This window comes from Carettochelys insculpta, chromosome 3, assembly GCF_033958435.1.
Source record: "Carettochelys insculpta isolate YL-2023 chromosome 3, ASM3395843v1, whole genome shotgun sequence".
NCBI lineage: Eukaryota > Metazoa > Chordata > Testudines > Carettochelyidae > Carettochelys > Carettochelys insculpta.
In genome coordinates, this window is record NC_134139.1 from 11,270,178 (window position 1) to 11,288,886 (window position 18,709).

The window sequence follows — 18,709 nt, forward strand, 5'->3', positions numbered from 1 at the left end:
GTTTCCTTTTACCAAAGCACCTCTGTGTATGTTTTAACTCACACCTCATTGCATCAGGCGTCTGGAGGTTTGAGAGTTAATTTATTGCTGTAGGCAATTTCCACATAAAGAAAAAAATTGTCTCAGTGTGCTGATGCTGGTCCAGATCTTCTGTAAATATTTGAATATTTTGAAGTAAATTTTTGGTTTTCCATTCAAATAATTTTGGATGTAGATGCAGCATATGTAACAGTGAGCTGTGCATGTGGCCCACAATAGGTTGGGAGGCTCTGGCCTGATGGTGTGGAGCATAATGTTGGTCCAGCACTCCTTTGTGTATCACTTGTACAGATGACAACATATAGCTTCCTTAATTCACCTGCAGTATCATTTTATTTAACTATACAAATGGCATGGGTTGCAGTTAGATTTGTTAAGGGTTGCCAGGAGCTTGGAACTGCATGTGGCTCTTAAAAAAGCCATTTACGGCTCCTTAAAGTTGCCACTTCCAGCAGCTATTTCTATCAATAGAGAAACAATTATGCATTACAAAGACAGCTTCTGGGCTCTGGCTCCTGGCCCTGTGCTGCTGCGGGGCCAGTGGGGTTCCAGCAGCCCTGAGGCTGGGAGGTGCCTGGAGCATGGAGGCCCACTGGCAGACACAGTTGTGGGATTCCCCCTGCCAGCAGCCACAGCTGCAGGACTTGGTGCTGGCATATACCACTACAAAATAAAAGCCCCTGGCTATTACTGTTTCAGAAAGAGATCTTGGAGTTACTGTGAATAGTTGTCTGAAAACATCTGTTTAATGTTCAGTAACAGTCAAAAAAATTGAACAGAATGTGAGGAACATTAGGCATGAGGATAGATAATAAAAGAGAAAATATCATGATACCATTATAGAAATCCATGGCATTTCCATACTTGGAATACTTATCTAGTAAAGCTGATTAGAGTTGGAGAAGGTACAGAGAAGGGCAATGAACATTATTAGGGGTATGGAACAGCTTCCATGTGTGGAGAGATTCTAAAGCCTGGGACTCTTCAGGTTTGAAAAGAGATGATTAATGGGCCAATATAACACTATGAAAGGTGTGGAAAAAGTGGGTAGGGAAGTGTTGTTTACCCCTTTCCTTAACTCAAGAACTAAGGCTCAATAGGCTTAACCAAATGGGAATAAGGGGATTTCGAAGTACGTGGGGTCCTTTCGAAAAGGACCCCAAGTATATGAGCTGCGCTCAATCAAAAGCAGCACTTTCAAAGTGCCGTGGCTGCCGTCATGCTAATGAGGCACTGCATATTCATCACAGTGCCTCGTTAGCATATCCCGAAGAGTCTCATTAGCATCCCCCTTTCGAAAGGGGGGTGCTAGGGTAGACATAACTGCGATGTATGTGAAGGCCCACAGTAGAACTGAGTTGACAAATGGTTTAAAATAAGCTCGCTGAAGACAGGTCAGTGGCTAATAGCCGAGATGGTTGTGCAAACCCATTCCATGGGCATCCCTCAGCCTCCTGCAGCCAGAAACGGAGAGTGAGCCAGTGGGGATGCATCACTCGATCGTTCCTATGTTCCATTTATTCTCTCTGAAGTGTCTAACACTGCCCACAATTAGAGAGAGGATACTGGAGTAGATGGGCCATTGATCTGACCCAGTGTGGATGTTCTGAGGTTCTTCTTAGTCAGCCATTGTGCTTAATTAGCCTGTGGTCTAATTTCTGCTTTATATGAGTGCAGGGGTCCGTATACGTGGGCCTGTATTAGACGATGGTGATAAAGATGATCAAATTTCTCTAGTTAGCCCCTTTTATTTAAAAAGAAATAAACCTGCTTACAAAATTAATATGACCAGAGCTTTTCCCTAATTCTAGGGAGTGAATATAGAACAGAACTAGATTTAATGACCTTAGTTGGTCTACAGATTTTATTAAAAAAGGGGAATTTTGTGTCAGAGTGTAACATTTATCCCTCGCACCTTCTCTCACTGCATTCTGGTGCTTTGTAGGGAGTGTGTGTCAGCAGAATCAGGTATGTCAGGCTGTCTTTCTGCCTTTGTTTTTCTTTTAATGATTACTCTAAATGAATTTTTGGATAGGTCATTGAGACCATTTATCAGGAGGTTTTCATTGTTTTAATCAGCTGCAGAATAGTTCCCCCCCACCCCCCCAAGCCTCCAAGTGTAACATTTTCTTTCATTAGTACAGCAGAAGAGGCTCTTCACTAGAAGACGCACAGATTTAGCAGACAAATAACTGCTGCGTGCAATCTGATCACATTTCCTTGGTAATCAACATGTAAAATAACTGCTCGTACTGGACCTAAATGAATGCTTCTGGAGCCTTGCTGATTTCAGAAGCCTGGCACTGGGAAGATCTAGAAAAACCTAAGGATAAGACTGGTGAGTGCAGCAGAGAAATCTAGATTGAGAAAGCAATATTTATGAACATTAAAATAGCACCTAAACCTACGCTCCGATCAAGGCCCCACCATGCTGGGGAACTGTACAGACACACTGGAGGCAACAGACCCTACTTCATATAGCTTTAGATCTGTAGCCCTGAACATGAATTTAGAACCGTACTGGTAGCACTTGTGTGGTTCTTAATGTAGGGCTAGGGCCTAATGAAAGACAAGGAACAGTAGGAGGAGGGTCACAAGAACAGGGGGGAGACATGGGATGCTGAGGTTGAGTCAGAAGGCTATGAGCTAAGAGATCATTTCAAGCTGTTTGCTAGGAGACAGGTTATATTTGAGGATAATGATATGTGACGATAATGAAATGCCCTCAGCTTCAGAAAGTCTGTAGTAGCCAAAGCAGTGGGTGTTTTGATCTTTTGGCAGAGTACCCCTTTGTAGAGGATGTGGTAACTGGATTTAAAATAAGTTTGTGAGCTGCAGATATGTCTTCAGAGCTGTTGTTTGTTTGGGTTCTTGGTAGCCTGGGGAAGGAGAAGAGAGCATAATTTCTCCCTCTCCAGATGACATTTCAACACCACCCTCACGGGCTTGGTTTGTTAGGGTTTGATTTTTAGAGTCAGCTGATTTACTGCTGATCAATAGTCATTTCAGAATGAAGCTGGTTAGGCTTTCATTATATTTAGCTAAGCTTTTAGTGTGATTTATTTGCATTCTTATTCTGTTTTATTTTTGATTGGAATGGTGTATGAAAGGGACACTGGCTGGATAAGAAACATGTTCCAAAAGCAAAACAAATTTCCTTACCTAATTTCACTAAGAATACTTAACAGCATTTAAGCTGACCCATTTTAAAAAACAAGTTACTTTTTCACCCTCGTACTGTTTGTTTGCTTTGTGCACTTGCAGGTCTGCTTAGAAAAGTTTTTCTCTAATCAGATTCATTTTGATTTTAAGTCCATTTTGATTTAATTTCTCAGGCCTGGCCTACCCTTGAAAGTTGTACTAGTATATTTAGATCAGCTGGGGATGTGATTATTTACTGAGTGATACATACTGCAATGTGGCCGCAGTTTTACCGGTATAAATGGGACTTTATCATGGTGTGAACCTCCTTGTGAACCAGTATAAAGGTGACTTATATACCTTTATAATGGTGTGAACTGCATCTGCACTAGGGACATGGTTGTTTTAACTGGACCGATAGTTAACATTGTGCAATGTTTCAGTAACGGCAAGGCCTCGTTTAGTACAAAGGTGCTGCACCACTGCAAGGAGACATTTACTTCTGCACAGAGAACAGCTTACACATTTTTTTCTGTGCATTTAAATTAAACCTTTCAGCACCATTTGTTGTTTTATGTTTTACAAAACTTTTTTTTTTTTTTTTTGGCTGTAAAATCTCGTTAATGAACTTCCTGGCTATTTGGTCACCTGCATGCTCTACACCAGGGATGAGCAAACTTTTTATGTCCGGCCATGCTTTTCGTTCCTGCAATTAGCAGGGACCCTCCAACCTGTCTACTGTAATCCAAACTGACAGAAATTTTGGTTATGTTCCTGCAGGGGAAAAAAAAAAGTCCTTTCGGCATGTGTAAGAAAACAAGCATGTAGAATGTAAAAATATATTGCAACACTTTAATGAGATGGATGAGCATGTGACCCAGCAGCTGATTGTGTTGCAACCCCTCATGAAATTTCACACCTGCCTGTGAGGGCCCGCCCCACACTTCATACACCACTGCTCTACCCAAACATTATTGCTGTATATTTGACATGGGATTTGTTTTACCAAGGCTTATGGAAAAGCCCTGTGATATTTCATGTACAATGCCAAACTAGATGCAGATTTTTTAACCATTTTATAGAATTTAAGAATTATGTTTCTACTGTATCGTATTGTATGTTATATTTATGGAATGCAGGGAAGCCATGCAAATGATATATATCAGAGGGGTAGCTGTGTTAGTCTGTATCCTCAAAAACAAGTAGTAGTCCTGCGGCACCTTATAGACTAACAGATACTTTGGAGCATAAGCTTTTGTGGGCAAGGACCCTCTTCATCAGAATGAAGCTTCATCTGATGAAGAGGGTCTTTGCCCACAATAGCTTATGCTCCAAAATGTCTGTTAGCCTATAAGGTGCCACAGGGCTTCTTGTTGTTTTTGCAAAAGATGTAATTCTCTTATAAATTCTTGATAATTTAGGTCAATTTATATAGAACCCTATAAGCTTTTATGCATATAACAAAGTTCTCTCTTCTAGGATTAGGAGTAGGCATTGTGGCTGTGCAGCCCAAAAGGAAAAAGAAAAGAAAAAATCAGAACTTTACAGAAAAATGAAAAATTAATTAATAATTTAAGTGTCTTGATACTTCTTTTGTAATTGTTTTTTTATGTACCATGGTAGACATGTTCATAGCTCACACCATCTTACATTTCTGTGCCAGAAGTCTAAACAGACATTTATGGGCATGATTTCTGTGTGCAACAAATCAGAAGCAAAAGTATGTACAGGCAATTGTAGTGCAAGATAGTTCAGTTGCAGATGAGAAAGAATTAAAATGGTCATTGATATGAATCACAGTGGATTAGCCTACCTTGTGTTCATTTTTGAATTAGTACCCATCTTTGTGCAAGATTAAAATGGAAAATAGAATTCACCCATTAACCCTGCCCCATCTGTATTTTAGTACATTTTCAAAAAGGGGAAAAAAACCCTTAGAATTTGTTTAACATCATGCCCTACTTTTATCCATCATATTTGAATACAAATGTATCTAAGAAGCCCTGTAGGCATTGATCTTTCAGCTGGCATCAGTTTGCAGTCCATCAGTATTAGCCATCACCACCTCTAACATGAATCGATGTTACCATATCCACATCCAATTAGCTGACTCCTTTGTGGATTCTGGACCTCATGTCAGTAAGAGATGACAATTCAGCATTCTTCCCCTGATTAGAAGGGGTCTTTAAAAGGACATCATCGACTCAACATGCAGTTCATTGCAAAGGCAATTTGAGGTGCTTCTATGACTGCCTGCCAGTATTGATGTTTTGCAATCCCATTGTCTTCTATTTTTGAAATTGTTTTTCCCATCCCAGTTACTGCATAGAAGAAAGACCCCACACAAGCAGGTGAAAATGGCAAAGATCCTTGGGCTGCAATTACTGACTTTTACATACTTGAGTAACTTTGTACAATGAGATGACTCATGTGAGTTTAAAAAAAAAAGTAAATAAAAAGGCTGTGCAGGATGGGGACTGGTGTTATATGCACAACGTTAAAAAAAATCTGAACACCATTTCTGTAATTTTTCTTTCTGTTGTAGAAGCCAGTTGTAACAAAAGGAAGCGAACAGCAAACTTTAGTTTGCAGAAGAGAAGACTGAGGGGTAATTTAATAGCAGCCTTCAACTTCCTGAAGGGGAGCCCTAAGAGGGATGGAGAGAAGCTATTCTCAGTAGTGACAGATGGCAGAACAAGGGATAATGGTCTGAAGTTACAGAAGGAGAGGAGTAGGTTGGATATTAGAAAAAACTACTTCACCAGGAGGATGGTTAAGTACTGGAATACGTTCCCTAGGGAGGTGGTGGAATCTCCATCCCTGGAGATTTTTAAGTCCTGGCTTGACATACTCATGTCTGGGATGACTTAGTTGGGGTTGATCCTGCTTGGGGCAGGAGGCCGGACTCGATGACCTCTTGAGGTCCCTTCCAGCTCTGTGATTCTGAGACAGAATTAAGTATTAAATTTGCTTCAGCAGCTCTTTGAAGGCTGTTATCCAACATACTTACAAGATGAAGGATCCTGCTGAGAGTGAAATTGCCTTTTGGGCTTCATAGCCACAATGGCTACTCCTTATCCTAAAACAGGGAACTTTGCATTCAGAAGTGGCTGCGTAATGCCGCTAGAGGTGACGTAGAAGTGCCTGTGCCCTTCCCTCTCCAAAGGCAAATCTCTAATTATGCTCAGCTCAACTCCTGCATCAGCCCGTCCTGTCCTTGGAAGTCACAGTAGAGGTTATTTTAGAGAGCATGTGGATGTCTCTTTCCTGTCACCTCCCCACTTCTAGCCAGGTGCCATCTAGGGAAGTGTCTGAATGGGGCTCTTTAAGGCCTGTGAAAAATATCCCATTTGACAGCTTCACTTGGTGGTGTTCCCTTGTGCAGCCACTCAGGAGAGATTCGCATGCTGTCCTGCTGATTTGCAGAGTGCCTGCTGCTAGTTTTTTTTTTCTGTTGGTGGTGTACATACACACGTGCCTTGGTGCACATAAAAATTATTCTGCACATGGGTGGAAAAGATTAGAGAGGGAACATGGCTTGGGAGGTGAGGTCCGCCAAGGAGAAGGGCTTCCCTGAAGACTCTGCCCCTGGCGGAAGTGGCTGAGAGAGCCCCATCCTCAGGTGTTGCAGAGTGGAGCCCACCTCCTCCATCCTCAAAGCAGCAATTTGACGGTAGCAGGAGACATTGCTCTCACCCATCTGCAGGCTATCGAGTAGGAGCACAGAGACAAAGGTTTGTTTTACAGTGGCTGGTGTTTCGTTTTTGTTCCTTCTACCTCTGCAGCCACACATGAGGGTTGCTGCAGCTCGTGTCGTGCCTGTACTTGGCGTTGTCCCACTGGGGGGGAAGAGGCAGAAGCTCCTTTGCCCCATGCCCTGCCCCTTGCCCTGCCACTCCTGTAGCAGAGCGGGGATTTGCCTTTCCCACATTTAGCTTACTTGGTTTGTTGAGATTTGCGTTCTCCTGAGGGCTGTGTAAGACTTGGGTTTGATCAGTAATAAAGAGAAGAAGGACAAATGAAAAGGCTTTGATCACATTTGTGTTTTTCTTGAGGCAAAAGGCTGCCTGCCTACTTGATAGAAGAAGGAATTAGCTATCAGTAGATGTACTAAAACAATACCATGCGGTTCCTTTTGTGGAGAGTTCAACCTCTGCCAAGGATGACTTAGGTACACTCACAGGCTGCGGTTGCACTGTAGCGCTCTGTTGACAGAAGTCACTGTTGGAAGAGATTTCCTCACAAAACTTCTGTCAACAGAGTGCAGCCGCACACGAAAGCCAATCGGGAGAGTGCTCCACTTTGTCGATGGAGTGGCTGGACTGCCTGGTTGCTCTCTCGACAAAACAGGCATCTGGAAGAGAGAAGGCCACCCAGAGCATCCACACAGCTTTTTTGTTGACGGAATCTGTTGACAGTGGTGTTATGCCTCATGGCTGAGAGGGAGAATGCTGCGGGGGAAAGTGCTGAGTTTTGGTGACAAACCGTCTACACAATGCATTTTTCATGTGGAGGTTCCACCGGTTTTGTCGGCAAAATTTGCTAGCGTAACTGTAGCCATAAAGAAAAGAACTCTCTTTCTTAAACAGAGTGAAGGCTGCAGGTGTGTTTCAGTGGAGTCCAGCTGACGTTCAGAGGCAATGCTACATTTTCTCTGTCAATAAAGTTGAAACATTAAACACCTGGAAAAAATGATTGAGGCACCGAGGTAGTTCTTCACGGCCACCCAATCCATCAGTACTCATCATTGCTCGACCAGATTAACATCACCCATGGGAGTCTGAATCTTCAGTTACTCAACAAACACACTTTATATTTTAACGCAGCTGCTTTCCGTGATTACACCCAGTTCCTTGCAATCACAGTGAAATGTGAAACCTCAACTCCAACGTCATTCTCACTCCAGGTTCAAAACCTCCTGTTACTGACCTTGTCTGGCAGTATCCAAGGAACCTGAGAGAGTTAGGTGCCCAAGATCTAGTAGATTCCAAAGGCAGTTAGAGACCCATCCATAAATAGCCTTGAAAACTTATCATCCTTAACATCTTTAAATTAATCTTGTGCTGGGTGGAATGAAAGTTTTGTATCTGAGAGAAGAAGCAGAGTGTGTACAGTGGGTGGTTCTGTATATTTCAGAATTGCCGTCTGTATGTTTGGACGGTAAGATATGGCTAGTGAGGGTGGTGTGATTGTGAATGTTGGTTTAGCTGGTTGTTTTCTAGATTCTGAGGCCTTGGATGTATTAGAGTTTACAGTGGTTCAGCTGCACTGGGGCAGCAGTGTAGCTATAAAAGCTCAAAGATAGCTTCTCTAAGCTGAGCAGGGTGACCTGTCCCATCAATCTAAGTATCCCCTGTGAGCAGCAGGAACTATGTGGGTGGGAGAGGCTTTCCCATGGACCTAGCGTGTCCACACAGCTGCTTATGTTGCTGTACTTTATGGCACTTCAGCAGGTGATTTACTCATCTCCCTGAATGACATAAATTATGCCACAAGAAGCTGTAGCACAGACGTAGCCTTGGAAAGGTTTTTCAGTTGAGCAAACTTGAAATAGAAGTTTAGTTTTTTTAGTGGAGTATTGTCAATACTGTGCCTTAAAACTCATCCAGAGTCATGAAGTAGTTCTTTTGCATCCATTCCACAAAAGTGGTACGATCTTATGGCAGTGGGCTCCATAGTGGATGTCCATTTGTCCAGCAATCCTGTGTGATGTAGGCTGCAGGAAACCCCAGCACGGCCATCAGAGGTTGAAGTTTCATCTCTCTGGGACAGTCATAATAAAATTAAAAAACCCAGCAGGTTAAGACTCATGCCACCTAATTTAAAACCAGATTAAATTAGACTAGCACGGCCGTTGTACAATCATATACTGCAAGTTATAAACTATCACTACATTTGTGTTAATAAATAATCAGTTGTAAAATATCTTGCGTGTCTATGTAGTGCTCTCTTCTACCCCGCCCCCGCCTCAGCATCACAGAGACACTGTATCCTAGACTTCTGTCGATCCCCCAGTGTTTTCTGATGTTGAAAGTGTGTCACAGTTTCACTAGATCAGGCATAGCAGTCAAGGTTATGTTGGCATTTCAGGACTGCAGTGTTCAGTCAGGTGCCCCATCTGTGGGGAGTAGTTTCAGTTGTCTGTGCAGTAGTTTTTATCACCTATACTTTCTAACAAGCTCCCTTCCAGCTCTGGAGATAGTTTCCAATTTTTCCTCTCTCAAAATCTAGCACTTTAAATGGACCTCTGATTTTACATATGCTGTAGTCAGCAGAGAGGATCAAGGTGGCTAGCTGCCTGGTTTCCATGTTAGTTCTTCAAAAGCAGATTTCTTAAACTCACTCAGTCCTTCTCTGCCTTTGAAGTCGCAGGATTTTTGCAATCTTGGTATCACTTCTTTTGATCAACATTTCTATTCTTTGTCAAACCTGAATCCCTGGCAGATGAAGGCCAGTGTGTCACAGGAATTTCTGAACATTTGTTTAAAGTTGTTCTTGCTTCCTCATACAAACAGTTTTGTGTCATTAGCATCCCAATGTACTAAAAGACTTTTTTCCAGAAGCCTGACAGAAAAAAACACAAATTGGAATTTAGACCATGGCACTCTGGAAATTCCAAAGGAATTTAGGATTTTTTCATCTTGAACTATAGCTAATGTAATAAAACACCCTAATGTTCACTTTTGGGGTGAAATCCTGTCCCCACTTTAAGCTACTGGCAAAATGCCCGTTGACTTCAACAGGGCCAAGGTTTCTGTCTTTTTACTCGGAAGAATTCTACATTTACATGAGATACAGAATGCTAAATTCCAGGAGCACTGAATTTTTGGGGAAGAAGTTGAGAATGGTGTTGAAAAATGTGTTTAATGGGGAGCTCTGTTCAGCTTCAGTTTGCACCAGTGCACAATGTCTGAGGTTCTTGGGCTGTGTTCCTTATTGTAGTCTTTCAAAACAGTTGTTGTGGTATAGGATTTCCCTCCCCCGACCCCCAAACAGCACTAAAATGTCACTTTCCTGGGACGTTCCCATATTCATGAGTTTAGCAGGAAATGAAAGGGACTGGACTGAAACAGAATATTTTTTCTATCTTAAAAATAGTATTTGTTGGTAGTAGCTGTAGACTTTTTGGATGACTTTAATCAGAAATTTCGTGTGGGTGCATTGATGTTTTTACTTCACAATACAGCTTCTTTGTAGTGCATTGTAATAGTTTTGTCCATTTGCTGTACATTCAATGCAGCCTTGTAATTAGATGTCTTGGGGGAAAATTCAGCTCTGGTGAAGCCAGGTGTATTGTATTGGCCTGCACTGGGGCACAGTTTAACCTTTAATATATAGGTGTAATTAATAGAGTCTCATTGTACAACTTTTTATTTCATTTGGTTTTCTAAGGATGCATTAAGAGAAGTACCTTTCTAGCACTCTTTTCACAGTAAAACATGATTTGGCCAGGGTGAAGAGGGGAAGTGACTATTCCTTCTATATTGTAAGTGTAATGGAAAATAGAGTTTCATATTAATGCCATGGTAGTTTTAAGTTAAGATACTAAATATTTCTTATGAACACTAGGAGATTACTCCGTGTGTGTGTGTGTGTGTGTGTGTGTGCGTGTGTGCGTGCGCGCGTGTGTGTGTGTGTGTTCGTTCGTTCCTGTAGGGGAAACTTTTTAGTCGAAAGCTATAGTTCAGCTTCAGCTATAGTTTTGCATTCCTCCTTTAGATTGTTTGCTTTCATTGGGTTCCTATTGGTCTTGTTTATCTGGACTCTAACAATATGCTCCAAGAAATCTGGACTCTTAACAGCTATTCAAGCTCCTGAATATTTCTGATTTTATTGAGACTCGCATTTTTGCCTTTGCTGGAGCAGTGATACAGGCCCTGAACTTGCAAACAGAGAAGTAGGAGCTTAACTTTATTCTGCTGAAGTGAGACTTGTCACATGCTAAAAGTTAAAGATCTACATGGTAATGGGGTCCTCTGTGTGTACCAGTGTAACTTCTAAAAGAATGGTTTAGCAGAATGGAAGTCCTAAATAAAATGATTATAGGAACACCTCACCATTCCCGGGTGGTTCTGGTCCAGAGAAAGCATGAATGGTGAAAAGCATGAATATCTGGAGATGTGGGGAGAGTCTTAGAGACACAATAGCAACACAGCACCTGCAAAGAACATTTTACTGTGTGCCATTTAACAGCCAACAAGCAAGTTTAATTTAAAAGCAATAAATTAACAGCCAAACTGGAACACACAGACAATGAAATCCACTTCAACCTTAATCACCCAAAACAGTTCTCTGAAGAAGCTCCCTGGGAATCTTATTGTTCTTTTGGGAGGGGAGGGTTAACAAGGGTGAGTTCACAAAGACACATTGTGATGGGTGGTTGTTTAGTCTTGCTCTTTCAGTCCTTTAAAATGTCCTGATAGGGCAGCATTGCAGCAACACAGTCCCTCATGTATTGCTCCCTTTTAAAATATAACACACAGTAGACTCATTAATGTCATACAGTCTAGCCACTGTGACCACTTGCCATCTTGTCCAGCAATTCAGCTTTCTTACTTAGTCATCTTATTTTCCTTGTCTTAGCTTGTTGGCCATTGTCTGTGTGTAGCACTTTTCTTTTTGGTGCCCTAATAGGAGGAAAGACGTATCTTGAGGTCAGTCCTGGGACCGATCCTGTTCAACTTGTTCATCAATGATCTAGAAAATGAGGTAAGCAGTGAGGTGGCAAAGTTTGCAGATGACACCAAGTTGTTCAGGACAGTCAAAACCAAAAGAGATTGTGAAGAACTACAAAAAGATCTCAGCAAATTGAGTGATTGGGCAGCAAAATGGCAAATGAAATTTAATGTGGGTAAGTGTAAGGTAATACACATTGGAAAAAATAACCCAAATTACACGTACAACATGATGGGGTCAAATTTAGCTACAACAGATCAGGAAAGGGATCTTGGAGTTACAGTGGATAGTTCTCTGAAGACATCCACGCAGTGTGCAGCAGCAGTTAGTAAAGCAAATAGGATGTTAGGAATTATTAAAAAAGGGATAGATGATAAGACAAAAGATATCATACTTCCCCTATATAAAACTATGGTACGCCCACATCTTGAGTACTGCGTGTAGATGTAGTATCCTCACCTCAAAAAAGATATATTGGCATTAGAAAAGGTTCAGAAAAGGGCGACTAAAATGATTAGGGGTTTGGAACAGGTCCCATATGGGGAGAGGCTAGAGAGACTGGGACTTTTCAGTCTGGAAAAGAGGCGATTGAGGGGCAATATGATAGAGGTATATAAAATCATGAATGGTGTGGAGAAAGTGAATATAGAAAAGTTATTTACCTTTTCCCATAATACAAGAACTAGGGGACACCAAATGAAATTGATGGGTAGTAGGTTCAAAATTAATAAAAGGAAATTTTTCTTCACACAGCGCACAGTCAACCTGTGGAACTCCTTGCCGGAGGAGGCTGTGAAGGCCAGGACTCTATTAGGGTTTAAGAAAGAGCTTGATACATTTTTGCAGGTTAGGTCCATAAATGGCTATTAGCCAGGGGTAAAGTATGGTGCCCTAGCCTTCAGTACAAGGGCAGGAGATGGATGGCAGGAGATAAATCACTTGATCATTGTCTTCTGTTCTCCTTCTCTGGGGCACCTGGCATTGGCCACTGTCGGCAGACGGGATACTGGGCTGGATGGACCTTTGGTCTGACCAGTATGGCCATTCTTATGTTCTTATGAGGTGGTGGCCTATAGCACCCTCCTTCACTACAAACAGCCACAGCCTGTGACTTTCAGGGAGATGCTCTGCTGGGCAGATGACTTCAGATACACCTTTCCTCCCATCCCTCTACTAATGCAAGTAATACAGAAGATGTGGGGCAATAAGCTAGCACATCCTTCTAGCACCCTACAGGCCCAGACAGTTCTGGTTCAGCAACTACTACTGATACTCCCATCTCCTCCCCCCAGGACCCACATATTTTAGGATGTCCTAACCCAGGCCGGGACAAAGTCAAGAGTCCTTTCTGAGGGGAAGACAATTGTCTCCATTGACATCAAGTGTGTCCTGGCATTGTATTTGCAGAGAACCAAACCCATTAGTAAATTTTGACTCCTCAGTCCCATGGCAAAAAGGGCATTGGGGGAGAAATCACATCCCCACAAAGAATTTTGAAGTAGGTTTCAGAATGCACAGCTAATTCCACATGGGCCCCACCCACCTCCATGGCATGCTTATTGAACATTACTCAGTGCTTCTTGACAGTGAGCCAAATGTGGAATACACAGAGAGAATATCACCAGAAGAAGAAATGTAGGCTTGTTACTGGAACATGAGGTTCTTTGAGATTTGTGGCCCCTGCCCCTGCTTTGGATCTGATTGGATTGTGGTTAGAAGAAGAACTCAAGTGGTCTGAACCTGCACTGCTTCTGATACCCTCAGTCCCATGTGAGGATAGCTGCTGTGCATGTGTGGGTCAACAGCCACTTTTTTGTTGAAATTCTGGACTCCAGCACACAATACACAGTTGTACCCAGGTGTGGAACACAGGTAGGGACCACACCACTCTAAGAACCTCTAGTTGCAGCTACTCTCCTCAAAGTGCATTGCACCGGTCCGTTTTTCAAATATGGCAGTATAGAATGCTTTGATAGTCTATTATCACTGCTACAGTGCCGGCTACTCCTATAAACTTAGAACCGTAATATTCTCACAGTGTGCACTTATACAGGGGTTCCATGCATGACAGAAACAATGTCAAGCCAGGGGCCCTGGCGGCACCCTCAGTACCTCTATTTCCAGCACCCAAGGTGAGAGTTTGTCCGGAAAGTAATAGTAAGTAGCAAATGTCCTTCAAGTTTTTGATGACATTTAGTGATAGCGGTTACAGACTGAAATAAGATAAACATAAGATTGAAATGTGATTTAATTCATTCATTTAATTCATTCATTAAAAATTCATTAGAACATTTAGCTGTGTAGTAACATTCATCATTTGGATAGAGAGCCCAGTCTGCAAGTCTGTTTGGGCAAAACACTGAGTTCAATCCAGTTTTTTTCGGTGTAGACAATACAGTTCAGCTACGGGGTTAACTGTCTGCATTCAACCATTTACACATTAATCTCTTATCTCAAGCTTCAGTAGTTGTCTTCATTTAACTTGATATATATTTGCTGTTTCGTACCATTTTAATTCATTCATGTGCTTCCCTTGTAGATGCTATGTGGTGACATCATCCCCAGCGAATCCAGTGAAACTAAGACCTTTTTAAAATTAGATCTTAATGCTGATATGGAAAATAAGTTACTTGACAGACAAACTACCACACTAGAGCTTTATTCTGCCTCTGATCTTTGCGTAAAATGCCAGTGGCTGTTCCATACTTAAAGTCTGGTCTTGAATCATTAATTTTTTCATACAGTCTGTTTCATTTTTAATCAGAAGTGATTGCCACTGAGATAGTGAGCTTATATATTATTTTCCTGAGTATGTATGTGATATGCCCTCATTTATATACTGAACTCGTATTCGTAAAAAGTCTTCTAGAATCACATCCCAGTTACATGTGAAAACATTGCGTCCCATGGTTTCACGTATGACTTCCAAAGACAATGCCCTTTAAATAAAAGCATGGCAGAAAGTGCAAGAAGTGATACAGTAGACCCTCCCTTCTTCTTCGAGTGGTCCCTGTGGGTGCTCCACAATAGGTGTCGGGCTCGCCGGTGCCGCAGATCGGAATTCTTGTAGCAGTTTCTATTGGATCGCGCATGCGCCGACACGCGCCGCTCCCTTGCGCGCCTCCGGCCATGTGCGCAATCCGGTCTCCGCCAGTTCCTTCTCAGCTGCCATCGGCTGCAGACGGAATCCACTCCGGCTAAAGCCAGAGACAGATAAGATAGTTGTTTTTATGTGTAGTTGTTTGTTTTTGTCACTATCAAAAAAAAAAAAAGAAAGAAGAGAAAGAAAGAGAATATTAGACAGGAGAAAGAAAGAGAATATTAGACAGCAGAAAGAAGAGGAACGAAGGAGGGGGGGTGGACAAGAAGGCTAGTTAAGCCGTCTGCTGCCCCGCAGGCCGGTGAATGTTATTTTGGGTTAGAAAGCACTGATTAGCGGCTAAGTACCCTATTAACAGTAAAGACTCACCGCGATGGCCTCCTTAGGGTTTAAGAAGCGTGAGTCATGCCGTGAGGCTACGCCGGCCTCTGATGGGCATAGTGAATGCATTCGCTGCCTGGGAGAGTCACATGTTACCCAGAAGTGTTCCCACTGCGCTAAGCTTACAGCCAGGGCCAGGAAAGACAGAGAGATGAGGCTCAAAATGCTCTTATTTGATAAGGCTCTCCATCCGGAACCGCCGGAGAAGCCTCACGCAGAAGGGCCCTCTGGGTTGCATAAAAGGAAGGCAGCCTCTTTAACCCCCCTCAGTGCAGAAGAGGAGGAAACTCTCCCCGGCTCAATCCTTGCCGGCGGGCCCAGCGGGCAGGACGAGCAGAACACAAAGCCCCCAGCCGCAAGCTCATGAAAGTGGCAGCGCAGCAGCGCACGGGGCAGAGGCTGAGCCTCCGATTACACAACAGGCGGCACGGAAGGCGCTGCGCGCGCCAGCAAAACAAGCACCAGAATCAGTGGCGCCCACGACGGAGGTGCGCAGATCCCTAGCATGGTGGGAAAATCCCAAGAATCAGCTAGTGGGGGTGCCTTTTCACCAACCACAAATTTCTATCTTTCTTACTACCGACGCCTCCCACATAGGATGGGGAGCGCACATTGGCAGCAAGGTGACGCAAGGGCTATGGTCCCCTGCGGAACAGACACTGCTCATAAACATACTGGAGCTCAGAGCAGTGTTCAGTGTATGCAGACATTTTCGAGATTACCTGCCTGGCAAAGTAGTCGGGATCAATACCGACAATACCTCCACTATGTTCTACATCAATCAACAAGGAGGGGCACGATCCCGTACGTTATGTGCGGAAGCAGTCCGATTGTGGAACTGGTGCATTGCCAACAACATAATGTTGAAAGCCTTGTACTTGCTGGGCGCTCACAATGTGAAGGCAGATCAGCTGAGCAGGCGCTTCGCACTCACACACGAATGGCAGATCCGCTCTTACCTGCTACGGCGCGTATTTCATACATGGGGGTTTCCCCAAGTCGATTTGTTTGCCACCCAGTACAACAAGAAGTGTCCCCAGTATTGCTCCAGAGCAGGAATAGGGCGGGGGTCCCTGGGGGACGCATTCATGATTTCATGGAAGGGCCCTGTACTCTACGTGTTTCCCCCCACAACGCTTATCCACAAGGTTCTGTAGAAAGCCAGAAGGGAGAGAGCTCACATGATACGCATAGTCCCAACTTGGGACCGGCAACAATGGCTTCCCTTGCTTCTGCGCATGTCGGATCGTCCACCACTTCCCCTACCGGTGGCGCTGGACTTACTCACGCAGGCTCAGGGGTCCATAGTGCACCCGCACCCTCAGGGTCTGCGCCTACAAGCATGGTTAATCCATGGGTCAGCGCCTTAGAGAGTACGTGTACGGAGGGAGTACAGCAAGTCCTGGAGTATAGCCGAAGGACCTCCACCAGGAAGACTTATGAACAGAAATGGACTCGATTTACAGCCTGGTGTTCCGCCAAGCAGTTAGCTCCCTTTGACGTTCCTATAACCGTAATACTAGAATACCTATTGGACCTCAAACGATACGGGCTTTCTCTATCCTCGCTAACGGTCCACCTCGCTGCTCTATCAGCTTTTCAGCATACAGAGGAAGGGCCCACTGTATTCGCCCACCCTATGGTCACAAGGTTCTTGAAGGGGCTGGTAAACCTTTACCCCCCTCGAAAACTGCTTCCGCCGTCGTGGAATTTGGACTTGGTGCTCAGCACACTATCGGGACCACCCTTTGAACCATTAGCCATGGTACCCCTCTGACTCCTTACGATGAAAACAACCTTCCTCCTTGTGATTACGTCAGCCCGCAGGGTGAGCGAGCTCGCAGCAGTGATGGCAATGCCGCCCTGCACAGTATTCTCAAAGGAGGCAGTAACCTTACGGTTACACCCAGCCTTCGTTCCAAAAGTTTCCTCGGAGTTCCATCTTAACGAACCAATAGTTTTACCCTCGTTTTACCCGAAGCCTCACAGCTCCAGCAAGGAGGCGTGCCAACATCTCCTAGACGTGAGAAGGGTGTTGGCCTTTTACATAGACAGAACTAAGTCCTTCCGGAAAACGGACAGGCTCCTAGTGTCTCTCGCTCCCAGGTCAAAAAGGGAAGGCCTCTCTTCACAGAGAATCTCAAAGTACATTGTGTCCTGTATAAAACTGTGCTACGAGCTTCAAAAGACCCCTTTGCTGGCGCCGCCTAGGGCTCACTCCACCAGGGCGGTGGCGGTGTCAACAGCCTTCTTCAAGGGCATCGTGTTAAAAGACATCTGTAGTGCGGTGACCTGATCATCCTACGACATCTTCGCCAAGCATTATGCCCTACATTGGGTATTCGAGGAGGATACCCGTCTGTCGACAGCAGTCCTCTCGGGGGCAAGCTGCACATGAATCGATTACCCGCCTCCTTACTTGGGTTACTGCTGGGTAGTCACCTGTTGTGGAGCACCCACGGGGACCACTCGAAGAAGAAAGAGAAGTTACTCACCTGCAGTAACTATGGTTCTTCGAGATGTGTCCCCGTGGGTGCTCCACCACCCGCCTATCCTCCCCGCTTCGGATCTCTGTCTGGTGTTTTTCAGGAGCATCTGAGGCGGTTGGTCAAGGAACTGGCGGGGACCAGATCGTGCACATGGCTGGGGGCGTGCAAGGGAGCGGCGCGTGTCGGCACATGCGCGATCCAATAGAAACTGCAAGAAGAATTCCGATCTGCGGCACCGGGCGAGTCCAACACCTATTGTGGAGCACCCACGGGGACACATCTCGAAGAACCATCGTTACTACAGGTGAGTAACTTCTCTTTTTTGCAGGCTCGACTTAAAGTGTTTTCATATTTACGACAGTCGAGTCCTGGGGGACCCCTACTTCCTTATACCCCACCTCATCGCTCCCCGCTACCCCACCGCTGCTGGCTGGTTCAGGAGCTCCTTAGGAGGCGGTTCCTGCCTTGCAGCTGCCCAGTGTTGCAACACCAGGGGCGGAAAGGGGCAGGCAGGGCTGGATCTGTCCAGGGCTTCAGTGCTGCGGCTGGAGCTGCTGCTGCCTGAGCAGCCCCGGGGCCAAGCTGTGCTGTGGTTGGGTGTCAGCAGGGACACCAGGGCTGCGCCGCATGGCTGGTGGCTGGAGCAGGAGGCTGGAGGCTTCAGGGGGAGCTGGAGCCACTGGCTGGAGCAGAGGATCCAGTCACCCGCTTCCCCCAGCCAGGGAATTTCCAGGGATCTCCCCAACCCCTCCCCCAAGTTACACAAATTTGCCCAGGACACAACCTCTGCGTAAGTTGAGGGTTTACAGTACACGGTAACGTGAAGTCCAATTTCTTTTAGATACATCCTATACTTGGAGACTTGGAAGGGGAATAAAAACAA

At 44.4% G+C, this 18,709-nt stretch overlaps 1 long non-coding RNA gene across 1 annotated transcript in view; it reads left to right on the plus strand.

Annotated features, from left to right (window-relative positions):
• The window catches only part of LOC142010189 (uncharacterized), a 131,042-nt gene that overhangs the window by 101,182 nt on the left and 11,151 nt on the right, over nt 1-18,709 (plus strand). The window contains exon 3 of the long non-coding RNA XR_012644716.1: nt 11,815-11,889. This is a non-coding gene — a long non-coding RNA (uncharacterized LOC142010189). The remainder of the gene's footprint in view (nt 1-11,814; nt 11,890-18,709) is intronic.